Source organism: Cottoperca gobio, chromosome 16 (assembly GCF_900634415.1).
Source record: "Cottoperca gobio chromosome 16, fCotGob3.1, whole genome shotgun sequence".
Taxonomy (NCBI): domain Eukaryota; kingdom Metazoa; phylum Chordata; class Actinopteri; order Perciformes; family Bovichtidae; genus Cottoperca; species Cottoperca gobio.
Window position 1 is genome coordinate 19,087,498 of NC_041370.1, and position 13,483 is coordinate 19,100,980.

The 13,483-nt window shown below is 41.8% G+C and overlaps 1 long non-coding RNA gene across 1 annotated transcript in view; it reads left to right on the forward strand.

The window, feature by feature from the left end:
* Positions 1-5,241, forward strand: part of LOC115021754 (uncharacterized) — a 33,180-nt gene extending 27,939 nt beyond the window's left edge. Inside the window, exon 3 of the long non-coding RNA XR_003833754.1 lies at positions 5,008-5,241. This is a non-coding gene — a long non-coding RNA (uncharacterized LOC115021754). The remainder of the gene's footprint in view (positions 1-5,007) is intronic.
* The last annotated feature ends 8,242 nt before the right edge of the window (positions 5,242-13,483 follow it).

Genomic DNA, 13,483 nt, shown 5'->3' on the forward strand with positions numbered 1-13,483 from the left:
TGGGAGTGACGGAGCACTACTGACAAGCTTAAAGCATTATAAATGTTGGGACAATACAAACTGGCAGACTGAGTGCTCGAGAATTTCTCTTTGTTTTATTTGAGGCAAAGACACATTTTTTCCTCCTTCCCTTTCTTCTCTTTCGCTCCTTTTCTTGTATCCATGCCATTTATCTCAATGGCCTCTCGCTGCACTATGGGAATAGCAGCAGCACTTGCGCCATGTGTGAGACAAAGAGAAAGGTCTGTTTCAACACCATCAATCCCACAATCCCACACAGTGATGAGCGAGAGATAGTCACCATCTGTGGATGTGTCTCTCGTCACTTTGCCTAAAAGTAAAACTGCACCCAGTAAAAGTTAAAAGTGTGAACGCCTCAGTGTGGCGTTTGTCTAGGTGTTTTTGGAGATACCTCCCACTATATTCAATATCGCCTTGTTTTTAAATAGCGTGGCATTTGCAGTCCACATTGTGTGAAGTCATTTTGCTTGTTAAAAATACAAAAGACATTTTCCTCTTCCGTGCGTCTGTGTAACTCTGCCTCTGCTGGTTGCCCTCTTTCCCTCTATTTCTCTCTTCCCTCATTCCCTGTCCCTGGCTGCAGCGCAGCAGCCATTAGCTTTACAAATCCAGCCTTTGATCTCTGATTTGGGCGGGTGCCTAGCAGAGGAGGGGTACTGGCTGCATGTGTGCTTCTCTCTCTATGTGTGTGTGTGTGTGTGTGTGTGTGTGTGTGTGTGTGTGTGTGTGTGTGTGTGTGTGTGTGTGTGTGTGTGTGTGTGTGTGTGTGTGTGTGTGTGTGTGTGTGTGTGTGTGTGCTCGCGCGTGTGCGTCTAGCTGTCTATGTAGGCCATTTGAGGGCTAGTTGGCACTGCAGAGGAGGAGGGTTCACGACCGGTCCACTTCTGCCGAGGTATTACAGAGGGAGTCGATTTCCAGGGAAGAGGCCGTGATGATAATGCCGGTTCATTTGCATTTGTACTGAGCGAATAAGCTGCCTAATGGTTTAAATATAACTCACTTACTGCTCACTCCAAACTCCAGTTTTCTCTCCTGTACCACTGTTTCTCCAACACCTCCACCCCCCCCTCACCTTACCTTTCCTCCCCCCTTCACTTATCTCACCCTTCAGAGCCTCTCATCCCATCTTATCCTCGCCTCATCTCTTCAGAGAATATCTCCTTTCCCCGGCCATTTGCCCAGATATTACATTATTGAACAGAAATCACTTTTAGCACTTTGGCAACGGTCAGGGACTCTAAATAGCTACTAGACCACTGTTATCACACACACTAAGTGTTTCGGTCAAGGCTCATTATTTAGATTTTTGAATGCTGATACCAGTAATAGTGTTGTTAGATTGTAACTAATGACTTGTCTGACTAATATTACACTGAGTCTTAACTTCCATGTGTTTCCAACATAAATGTATTGTAATTACAGAATCATCATCATAAGTTAAGTTGTTTAGAGGAATCTGAATATTTAATTCTTTACAGATAAAAAGGTTTCAACCAAAATCATATTAATCATGTACTATACAGTTAATCAATCACAACAAACAGAATCATATCCATCAAATCAGAAATGCAGGACAGTCACTGGTCATTATCTTTTGTTTTTCAGAGTTAATATCAGAAAAAACAATATATTCTCTAACCTCGGACTTTAAAATGGAGGTTCAAACTAAAATAAGGGGCCATGATGAACGGCCAGAATACAGCTGTGTTTCCTTCACTGAGTCCACCCATCTGTCCATCTGCAGATGTCCAGCTTCTCCTGTTCGTCCCCTCTGCTGAGATGTAATGAATGGCGTCCCTCACTGCGGCGAAATCACCTGTTTCTGCCTCAGCCTTTCTGCGCCGCATTAAGTGGGAATTTATGGAGGCGGCTTCCCATTGAACAAAACCATTCCTCTTCCAGTTTGGTTTAACAGCACTCTTTATTCCCAGCAGATTTAAAGATAGGAGGCTGGGTCTAGGTGGGTGGGGGCCACACCATTAAGGGCTACGGCCCTCCCAATTTCTCTCACACTCACATTGGGAAGGCAAACAGCCCTGAGCGGTCTGCTCCTAAAGAGACCTCTGTGAATAGATAGATGCCTGATGGATCAAGTGGAGTGCTAACACATGCAGCAGGACTGTCCCATTTCTGCCTCTTTTACATGGCACGAGCTGCTGGATCTCAAATGGGACTTTAAGTCAGGGCCGTTTTATTCTTCACCTAAGAATAGAAATGTATAAATGAAGTCAGAGGCAGGTCTGAAACACAGGGGATACAGCAAATGTAACAGCAGGACGGTTGTCCCGATAGTGAATCTATTACCGGACCCTTTATTGAAATTGAGCCCACATGCTAGTAGAGACCCTCTACTATCATAACCTATGATATTTTTTAATTATTCAGTGGCAGCGTATTTGGGTGAATCTTTTGACTGCCAATGACTGTGTCATATGTAGCTGCATTAGCGTCTCATTACTTTGGCGATAGGGGGAAGATTCCTTAATGCCTCTCGACAGGCCATGATGTAATTACACAGTGTTTGTTGCGAGTCAACATGATAATTTGTGTTTCCAAGGGATCTGTCATACGCCCGGGACGCCGGGCGCATAAATGATTCAACCCCTCATAAATGTCCTGATTGAAAACAAGCTGTTGCCCAAACCAACTTAACTATCTTGTCATCGCGGCACTTCTTGGCCTCTAAATACACAACCCAAAAAGAAAAAAAAAGAAAATTCCCCTGTGGAAATTCATCACATTGTTTGGCGCTGTGAGGCAGAATTATGCATGAAACCATAAGAAAAAGCTTACCTTTCACTTCTCCCTGTGCCTCTGTGTGTGTACGAGAGATCGAGCTAGGGAGGGCATGATGCGGAGAGAGAGTGTTTAGAGTATGTGAGACTACTCTGCAATTCCCCAGAGGCTGCCATTGTCGAATTTACCCATTCCCACCCTCTGAGCTCGACCTAACAAGACTACACAACATCTGCATGGGGGCTGCTGAGTTTATGTACATGGTAGAGGCTGTATGTTTGTGCGAGGCCGGTGTGTATGTGTATTTGGGGGCGTTGATTTTTGTTTTTGACTATCTGTTTTGAAATCTGCGGGGTGGGCAGGGTATATTAAAGGCAGAGCGAGGTGTTCCTGCGTTGCCGTCGGCTCCGCTGCACCTCTCCAGCATTCTCACTGTGACCCCAGCCTTCGGGTGTGTGTGTGTTTTCATTCCCTTTGTACACACTCTCTAAGATGTTCTCGCTCTCCTCCTCTTTTCTCCTCTTTTCTCCCCCCCCCTTGTTGTATTCCTTTCAGAACAGAGCCCCAGATACTGAAGATATTGCCCCTGGTTTGTTTGGCCTGTCTCTCTTTTTTCTCTCGCTCTCTTGCCACATATATCTCCTGATGCTCCTCTCATCTTCTTTCTTTTTCCCTTTTATTTATCCTCTGCAAGTCCTCTCACTTTGCGATCAATACGGTTTCCGCTTGAAGCCTCGCGGCCAATATGAGAGGAGCTACGGGATTTTTTGAAGTTGGAATGCTAAACATGCTAAACAGCGAAGATGTTTTGAAAATCTGGGATCATCGGAGAGATGTTAAACGTCTGAATTTGTTTTTCCCAGTTCCCAGCTGCATACTGTACGTGCATCACACGTTATGGCTTTTTATCAGCTATCTTTGATCTTTTTGTAGCTTTTTATATAATGTTTCTGATTCTTGCATTTGAATCCATTAGTGGATCACTAAATCAGGGATGTAGCAGTTATCCTTACAAAATGAACATGTGATGTGCTCCTTAATATATTTATAAATCTTCTTTGAAAATCTGTTTGCTTCATTTGAAACCAACACTGCATCAGCCGATCTTCCTAGTGTATGTGAGCTTTTGCATGATTCCTGCAAAGACTCGGTAGTTAAAAGACTATATACTACATAAATACTTCTGGTTTCATTCTCAGTCAATACAAGGCTTGTTGGCGTGTTCAATTCCTCATGAGGTCATATCTCTTTGTTTATCCTTAAACAAGATACTTAACCACCTCTTAGGGTGGCTTAATACATTAAAGTATATATATTAAATACAGTATATACTAGTATAATATTATAATATAATAGTACAATATATAAATAGTAATATAGTATATTATTTAAAAAATGAATAACATTGTATGCTAGACGGTAATGGCCAAAACAAATTCAGAAACACATTGCTGTTCTTGTTTTATTGAACCATCTACATATGTAGCTGATCCGTTTGATGCAATTTATTATATCTAAACATACAAAGACTATTTGTAGGATATGGGGAGTCGTAAATGGTAAAGTCTTATCTCACTATTGTTCACTAAAAACTGCCCAATTATGAATTATACAATATAACAAATATTCTTTTGACATTATTACAATTTAATAAAACAAACATATGAGTAATTGATGTCAATTTTATAATTTATTTTGACAAAATATGTAATATTCAGTCTCCTGGCAGCAGCTCATGGATGAAACCAACTCTTTAATGTGTCTGTGTTAGCCATGCTAGCAGCGTGGTTCTGTAGATGGTCATGTGTGTCTGGCGGTCGGTCGGTTAGTTGGTCCGTCACTTTAGTCCAGAAGGAAATATCTCAACATGTCATAAAACATAATACTTGTCCTCAGAAGATGTATTCCTCTGACTTTATTGAATAAGGGAAGCGTTACAGTACAGCGCTACCCGACAAGTTCACTATCTCCGTCATTTTCATATTTGTTTGATGTCGATTGTTGATGCATTGGAATTTTGACCACCTTTGCAGTTAGGAATGTGTTTGATCAGAATACCACGGAGCACATTTACACCTGGAGTCTTTCTGACCTGGAGTTTAATCCAACATAACCTGTGACACATTGATAACAGGGTGAAAAAATGCTTCTTTGTTGTCCTCAACCAACCTGTCTCTCCCTCTATCAGTCTCTCTCCTCACTCCTTCCTCTTTGTTCTGCATTTTCTGCACCTGCTCCTTTCGCTCCTAGTGTTGGATGGACGGTCGGAAGGCTGCTACATCCCCGATGACTGTCATCATCATCGTCTGTGTCCGACTGGCATTGACGAGCCAGAAAGGCAACGAGCCAGCTAGCCAGACAGCAGGGTGGTGGAAATAAATGCAAACTGCCCCTTGGCCCCTGTGTGCAACCTACTGTCAGGCAAATTTTATGCAAACTTTTGAAATGTCGCAAAAATGTTTTAATGTCAATTAGGTGTGTTGTCAGTTGGTTTGTGAGAGAATAAATTGGCTTTGTGAACGAATACAAACACAACCACCAGCCTTTCAATAATTTATAAGTATTTAGCAAGTTGTTATTGCTCTATAGAGATAATGTTTGTGACCTAAAAGCCACTTTTTGATTTGCAATTTAACACGATTTCTTTACATTCTAAACCATTTGAAACTAACAAATAGAGATCTGCACTCAGTTTGTAAAACACGACAAAGGCCAAATTGTGGCCTGCAACAGACGAGGAACTGTAAGGCTTGTTTTCAGCCTGGCCGATTCCCGCCAGTGCCTTTTGCCACTGAAGCAGTTATTGATCACTTGCAGCCTCTAACGGCCGGTTAAGAGGACTGAAGAGTCAACAGTCAATGACGGTATAAAACAGTCAATAAAATAGTTTTTCTTTTTTTATTGTGAATCCCCGCAACCGCAAGAAGTCCTAAAGTCATAAATGTTCACAAAAATATTAAGCTGATGGTTCCAGTTGAACACGAGATCAGCCGTGGACAAACACGCCTGGCTGAGATAAAACCATCAGAAAACCTAAGACTCTGGAAATTGGCTGATTGAATGCTATGACTAACAGCATTCAGCTTTTCTGAATTTGCAAAAAACCCACTTGGATGGAAAGCCAGCCTGTGTGAAAAGACTCCCCGTAAACCTGCATGTGCAGATGTTTTTACAGTATCCGTGTGTGTGTGTGTACTGTACACTTCCAGATCCAGACTATTTATATGCACGCTTTTCCTGATGGACCACATGAGATAGAAGACAGAGGGGTAAACATCAAACCCCTTCTCTGATGGTCGTCAATATAACACTCCTACAGCGATCGTAGCGATTATTAAACACAGTGTTTTAAATTGTGACACTGTGAGTGATGTTTGTGAGGAACAAAGAGAGAAGAGTGAAGGAATGAGGATGGGGGGGGGCGGGGGGCGGGGGGCGAGAGAGGCAGATGAGACTCAAGAGTGACGGCAGAGAGGGAGAGAGAGAGAGAGAGAGAGATATTCAGGCATCACTGCTTTTCCTCCAGGTGTCTTTGGCCTGCATGATTTCATCTGCGAGGCCATAATAAACTTCCTTAATGAAATAAGTAATTAACATATTATAATTGTGCAGCGGATGATTTTGACAGAGATCATTTTCCATATCTAATGCTATGCTAATTTAATCTGTTCCCCTCCTCTGCCCGACACGACCCTTTCTGTGATTAAGTTTCATGGCATCTCACTTTCGCTTTTCCTCACCTCTCCTTCTTCATGCACCCCCCCTCACCCCCTTACCACTCATCCTCTCTCCCTTTACTTCCCTTCTCTGTCTCTTTTTCTCTTTCTCCAGTGATGGATTGACTCCTCCGCGGAGGTTCAGGGCCTTGTTGTTGTGGAGTTGCAGGCGGATGGACGTGCACAGATGGCGGGGGAACTGGAGGCTGGGGGTGGAGGGTGGAGGCCTGGATCTGTATGTGTGGTCTGATATCACTCCTTCCTCCGCCTCCTCAGCATGGAAAAAAAGAAGAGCATGGAGCAGGAAGCGTAGGAGGTGGGAGGAACAGCGCTGATTGAAATATAGCCATGAGCAGGTGGCCATATGCCTTCATAGTTTGGTCATCTGTACTTATAGTTTGGAAGGCAGTTGATATCAGGCACATGCCCTCCTGGTCTTTGAGGATATCTTCATGATAGGATAACTTGCTCGGACAAAAAGGAAGAAATACATTTAAAATGTAAATGTATTCTAATTCTGACAAATGAAGTGATACACCAAAGTGCCAATAGACACATTTTTTGTAACTTATCATTATACAGTAAATGATTGCACTATGTAATGGCTATAGAATTACCACACTATCAGCGTTTATATTGGTTTCCTGTAAGCCTCGCTTTCACTATGCAATTCTGTCTGCCACCGGGTACCATCTCCCAGGAAAATGAAGGCTCAATTTACGCACAAAGGAAGTGCGTCAACAAACCAACACAGGAAGAAAATAGTGTGTTAGCTATCGGAAGCTATCCCCAAGTAGCAGAAATGGCGGAGGGTGGAACAACTACAGTAACTGTGGAAACTCCCGTTGACAGAGGAGTCAAAGAAGGCAAAGCGGGAGCGATAAACCGAGGAAAAACAAGAGTGAACTTTGGACCGGCCTTAATTTGATGTTTATAAAAAAATGTAACAATAAGCCAAAGCTAATTATGTTGTTGTAGTACTAAGTATACTACTTAGGATATTCTATACTCTGCAGTCATCGTGTTAGTAGAACTCTTGAAAAGCGTTTTCAGATCACAGGAACACTTTCATTTTATTTTCATAGCAAGAAGGTTTGCATCAACACAAATTAATGGCATTAGTGCATGAATTTTGTAGAAACAAAAGTCAAATCCATAAATTGGAAAGAATAAATGATCAACAGCCTGAAAACTGAAAATATTATGATCTCCTCTGTTCCATAACCTCTCTGATAGAGGACAGGGGATTGGAACGAGGAGGTTCAAGGGGACAGAGGGGTGGATCGAAAGAGTGGGAAGCAAGGGAAGAATGAAATCAGCCAGCTGTGGTTTGAATCGTCCCATGTGAGGACCCCCCCCCCCCTCTCTCCTACTCTCTCAGTCCCTAAAGTCCCTCTCCCCTGGCTTCTCTGAGTAGAAGAAGGCACCCACTGGGGGCTCTCCATTTTCTGTCACCCATGAAATTATGCGTACAACACAGCTACGAATCCCCATAACCCCCCCCCTGCCTTTCCCTTTTATCCACAGTTCCACAGCATGCAGAAAACAATATTTCCCACCCCAACCAATGCCCCAAATCAACAGTTCATGAAGGAAGACAAACTCCCAGTAGCTAATTATGTTTTTGCAAACACCTGGAACACCAGCCTGGTCCCACCAAATGGTGCATGAATAACATATCAATGTAAAGCATCGCAACGCATTTTTTGCATTTCTTACGTCATTTCACAACGCTTATAAACGCTCAGAGCAAGTGCACTGGACATCAGTTGACATGGTATAAAGAACGAAAAAGTTCTCGTAGGGAGGAGGACGGGGTAGATTGATGGGTCAGACACACACATGACTTTACCAAAGGTTTAACTGACGTAATAACTTTCCTTATTTTAACCAAAACCATGATCCTTTAACGAAAACCTAACCAAGTAGTTGTGTTGTCTAAACATAGTTAGGTAGTTTATAACCACGTTTAAAACTGTGTGTCCGTATGTGATGGGTTGGGAATGAGAACAAGCTCAAAATGCAATAAAAACAGGGATACGTTAAAGTGACGTGCTATTTATACGGCTTCCCATGAGATCACATTGGGAACACTGGTTCTGAATGCTTTCCTAACATGGATGGTTTGAGTGTTATACTGTCAAATGTTCAATTTATAGGATCTCCTATGTCACATTTTAATGTCACTCTACAGCTTTATTGACAACATTGTTTTTGATTTGAATAAAATTAAATAAAAAAGTAATTACATACATAAATTGTAAGGATGACTGGGATGTCTATAGAAAATGTTGTATTGTGAGAAACCTTTTGAAATCCTGTTAAATTAATTCCAATGTGTCTATCTAATGCAAAGGCATACAGCACATGATTATAACCATTAGTAGTGTTCCAAGACATCCTGTAAAAGGATTTCCCCATGCTCATGTACAGAATGTGGTGCTACAAATGAAATGATGAGTAGAACAAACAAAGTTAAAGAAGGGTAAATAATGAATAGGCAGTATTTTGTAAAACAATTCCCCCCTATTCTAAGTTAAGCACACAAGAACAAGTATGATGTATAAATATTGTATTGTGCAGAGGCTTTGTCTGCCTGAATACTCAGCCATGTTTGTGTGTGAGAGAGAGAGAGGTCAGGTGGGGCAAACAGAGGATGAGTAATGTGAAAGAGCTCAGATGTGAATATGGCCAGTAACAATGACTGAGTGACAGGACACATGCCACTGGGTAATGAGAGGTTCACACCTGCATGTTACCCTTTCCTGCCTGAGACAGAGAGAGCCCTCATACACACACACACACACACACACACATACACACACACACACACACACACACACTTAGACCGAACCCCCCCCCCCCCCCCCCCCCCCCCCCCCAACCTACCACCGCCTACACCCCAGAGCGCCAAATGAAGGTGAAAACCGTCCTCAAGGACAACTCCCCCACTGTGCCCGGGACATGGCAATAATAACAAGGCAACAGTTAACATGTAGTCAAGCACCAATGACGCAGCCACCCTTAGGGCCAATCAGTAACTTGTCAAGAGGTCACCGTTTCAAGTGTGGAAATATAAGATGCAAATTATATATTAGATAAAAACTATGTCCTAACTTGGTTGAGTGATACAGCTCACCCTTTGGGCCAAACGATACATAAGGTTGTAAAGATGTGTGTAACAGATTGCTAGTCAGCCTTGAAGAGTAACTTCGCCATGTGTTTGGCTCTTTGTGTTTGTCTGTCTGTTACTCTGTCAGCAGGATTACGGAAAAACGACTTACCCAATTTTCATGAAACTTGGTGGAAGGGTGTAACATGGGTAATGGAAGAACCCAATAAGTTTGGGGGTGAATCCGATTCACAAGGCAGACACACAGAGTTGTTTTAATTTTTACTTGCGTTAACAATGCGAAATAGAGCATTTGTGCTTATTTCATGTGATGTCGGAAAAATATACTATCTGGTTAAAATAATTTACGGTAACAACCCCTTAAATTGTAGCAACAACTTGAACATTTGGCGAAAATGTTGTTACACGACATGGCTAGTTGATGTCATATAACACAGAAACCCGGCGGACAGAAGTAAATAAAAAACAACACATTGCGACTTAAAGCTCATTACAAAGTCAGAAGAACGACTTCCCAACTCAGAAAATGGGACCATCCAAGAAGCAGCACATGAATGCACCATTGGCCTTGTCAGAGATCTGCACTCTTCAAGTGCCATTGTAGTTGATTTTCATTTGACACACAAAGCGGTTTTAACAAGAACAAACTATTCTTTCTTCCACCCACTCTGAATAGATGGTGTAACATTGCTGCAGTAAAAAGAGAGTTGCGATATTGTTAAGGTGAAGCCCCGGAGCACATTTTCAATAGTAAGATGTTAGCACATTATGAGTACAGTATGCTATCATTTTAAAACATCAAAGATCTTCACAGATGCACTTGATAAAAAGAAAAGTTGTACTTCACCTCATCAGATGATTTCAGGTGGCCCTGATGTGAAACATTTCACAATACAATACACACAAATGAAAATGGCCCTCTCTCAAGACCACGGACTATTTCCTTCATAAATGTGTCAGATACTGTATTTCCCCTGTTTTGAAATATCTTCCAGTTGTACAAACATCAACAGGTGCTCAAAGAATAAAACAGCAGTTAAGAATGTAAATGGTTCATGACCCTTTCTGCATCTTCCCCCCTCTGTTTTTCTCCGTCTCTGAGACGGTGGCATCACTGCGACCTGATGATAATTGAGGGCTGTCAATTCAGTCAAAAGCAAACATTATCCAGTGTGTCACTCTGTGCACATCAAGAACAAGAGAGAGAAACTTTGTGAGAGAGGAAAATGGACCATGAATGTCTCTCAGTGGAATTCCAATCTTTTAGTCGGCTTTATTTTTATGAAAAGGTCCCAATAATGTGCCAATACATGTCAGAACACACCACCGCTAGAAGCAAATTGAACTTGTTAATATGTTCATCAGACAAGCTTTTTACTTTAAAAGGTGAACATAAGTTATTATAAGACATAATTAAGCACGTTATAAAAGTGTTTGATGGACATAATACGTTTTGATATGATACAAAAACGTGTTACTGTGGCAACTAGATAGCAAATGAAACAATGTTAAACTGACAATTTACACTGACATTCCATTAGAGTCCATTAGAAATGCAGATAAAGTTTTCTTACAGTGTAATCATCAAAGAACAGATTATCACAGTCAAGGTAATGTAAAGCCGTTAACTTTACAGCTACCCAATAACCTAGCCTCTTCCCTAAATATTTTGCACATTACATTTAACTGCATGCAAATCCAAACATTGGCAAACAAATAATTGAGAAGAAAAAACATAATTTTACTGCAAATGAGACCTAAATATCATTTTATCCTTTCTTTTCCTTTCTTAGCACCCCCTCCCTCCCCCTCACCACAAACCCAAAACCATCTCAGTGTGTCTTTCTTCTTTATCTCCGTCTTACTGTTTCTCTTTAGCTCAGCTCTGAGGTTTGTGGGGAGATCTCAACATCCCTAAATCATCATCAGAATGAGAAAGGAGTCCCACGGCTAATGCAATGCAGATATGTTGTCTTTTGTGTCGGAATATGAGAAAAGGAATTTATGTGAGGCGCTCAGTGAGTCAGAATTCATTTCTTGCTCGAGCTTTTGCCCTGCAGTCAAACGTAAACTGACTGCAGACTCAGCTGGCTGACTGAGTGAGGACACACACAGACATGGCACACACATACACACACACGCATAGAGCCGTGCAAACTCAACCCACTCAATATACACGTATAAGACTCCCTCAACACTCAGCACATCCATACACTCATGTTCACCTCAATAGAGTGTGTCTGTGTGCATAGAGTGGCCTCTCCATCCTTGAGTGACAGGTGTACATGGGTGGCACAATGGCCACCAATATTGTCCGGCGACCATGGTAACAATGGCCTGTCTCCAGGGAAATGTGGAGCCTCAGACATGAAAAGAGAACATTTCAGGTGGCAGTGGGGGAAAAAAAGAAAACATTTTGAGGGTTTGTGCTAATCAACATTGCCGGCGGCAAGCGCTTTGATAGGGAAAATGGTTTCTGATCCTTGATTATAATATAGGGCACAGTCTGAAACAGCTCAAACACACATGGAGCCTGGATAAGCAAGCTAATATAACAAGAACATTGTCTCTCCTTGACCAGTAGATACGAGATTGATCCTTTTCAACATCTGAGGAATAAACATGAGTGCTCCATTGGAAGCCCTACATGCTGAATGTGAACCTATTAGACATCTGGTTTTGTAGAATACACATGAAATGCATAGACAGTGAACATCATGGGGAGAATATTTACAATGAACAAGTCTTGCTTCAAACAATACGATGCTGTTTGTGATCGCACTGAAACATAGCCTCGATGATCTTCACTGATGATGAAGACCGCCGAAAGGGACAACTAACAATCTGTAGGTGTTTGTGTGTAATGTGTGTGAGAGAGACAGACAAGGAGAGAGAGAGAGAGGGAGACAGAGAGTGATGTACTCTTATCAGTCTTCCCAGTCCTCAGCAGCAGCAGATAAACAGAAGTGTGAAGGGCAGTTGCACTGCAGGGGGCTGATTGACATGGCTGGCTCCCAAAGAATTACACACACACACACACACACACACACATTTGCCTTTTGCTTTCTTCACTTGAGCAAATATCCACAAATGCATCATCAAGTGACTGTGAGTAGCACATTCAGTACTACTGCTGTCCAATAGAAACATTATAGGACTGAATGTATGATTCACTACAATAAATCCAACAATAATATATCATGGGCCAATTTCCTGTGGTGTCTTGGTGTGAATACTATAAACAAAGAACACCAGTGCTACCTAATTGTTTTGCTTTGTGAACCCCCTAAAATAAAAGAACGAAACCACTAAACACAGGTTACAAACTTAGTAAGGACATTGGTGAACTATTCAAACAAAGAGTACATTCTTTTTGGGAATTGAAATGAAGCTGCATTTTACAAGACACAAAAAAGAGTCAAATTGTGAGAGAAAACATAAGACCTTTCTTTCTTATACCTTTAATCATCTCACCTGCTTCAAATCAGCTGATTAAATGGCTGTTATCAGTTTTCAGTGGGAGCATAGATTTAAGGTAATATCGCCCTAATCTACATCCTAGATGGCTCAGTAGGCTGTTATCATCTATAAGAAAGCTGGATCACCGCAGGGAGGTTAAAATTAGTTTGACGCCGATCTCTAGTGGCAGAAGTAATTATAGCAGGAGTAAAGAAGAAAGTCAGCTGACGTAGTGTAAAGAGTGACAATGTCCGCCCAGGGAGGAGGTCGGGGTAAATGTCTGGGTCAAAGAAACACAGGACTTTCACCCGGGAGGTGGCTGTTCGGGTTCTGTGGGAAAGCAAAACTCAAGACATTTACTTATTGTACGTAACATACTTTACTCACGAATGTAACTTAAATTACGTACCAAATGTTC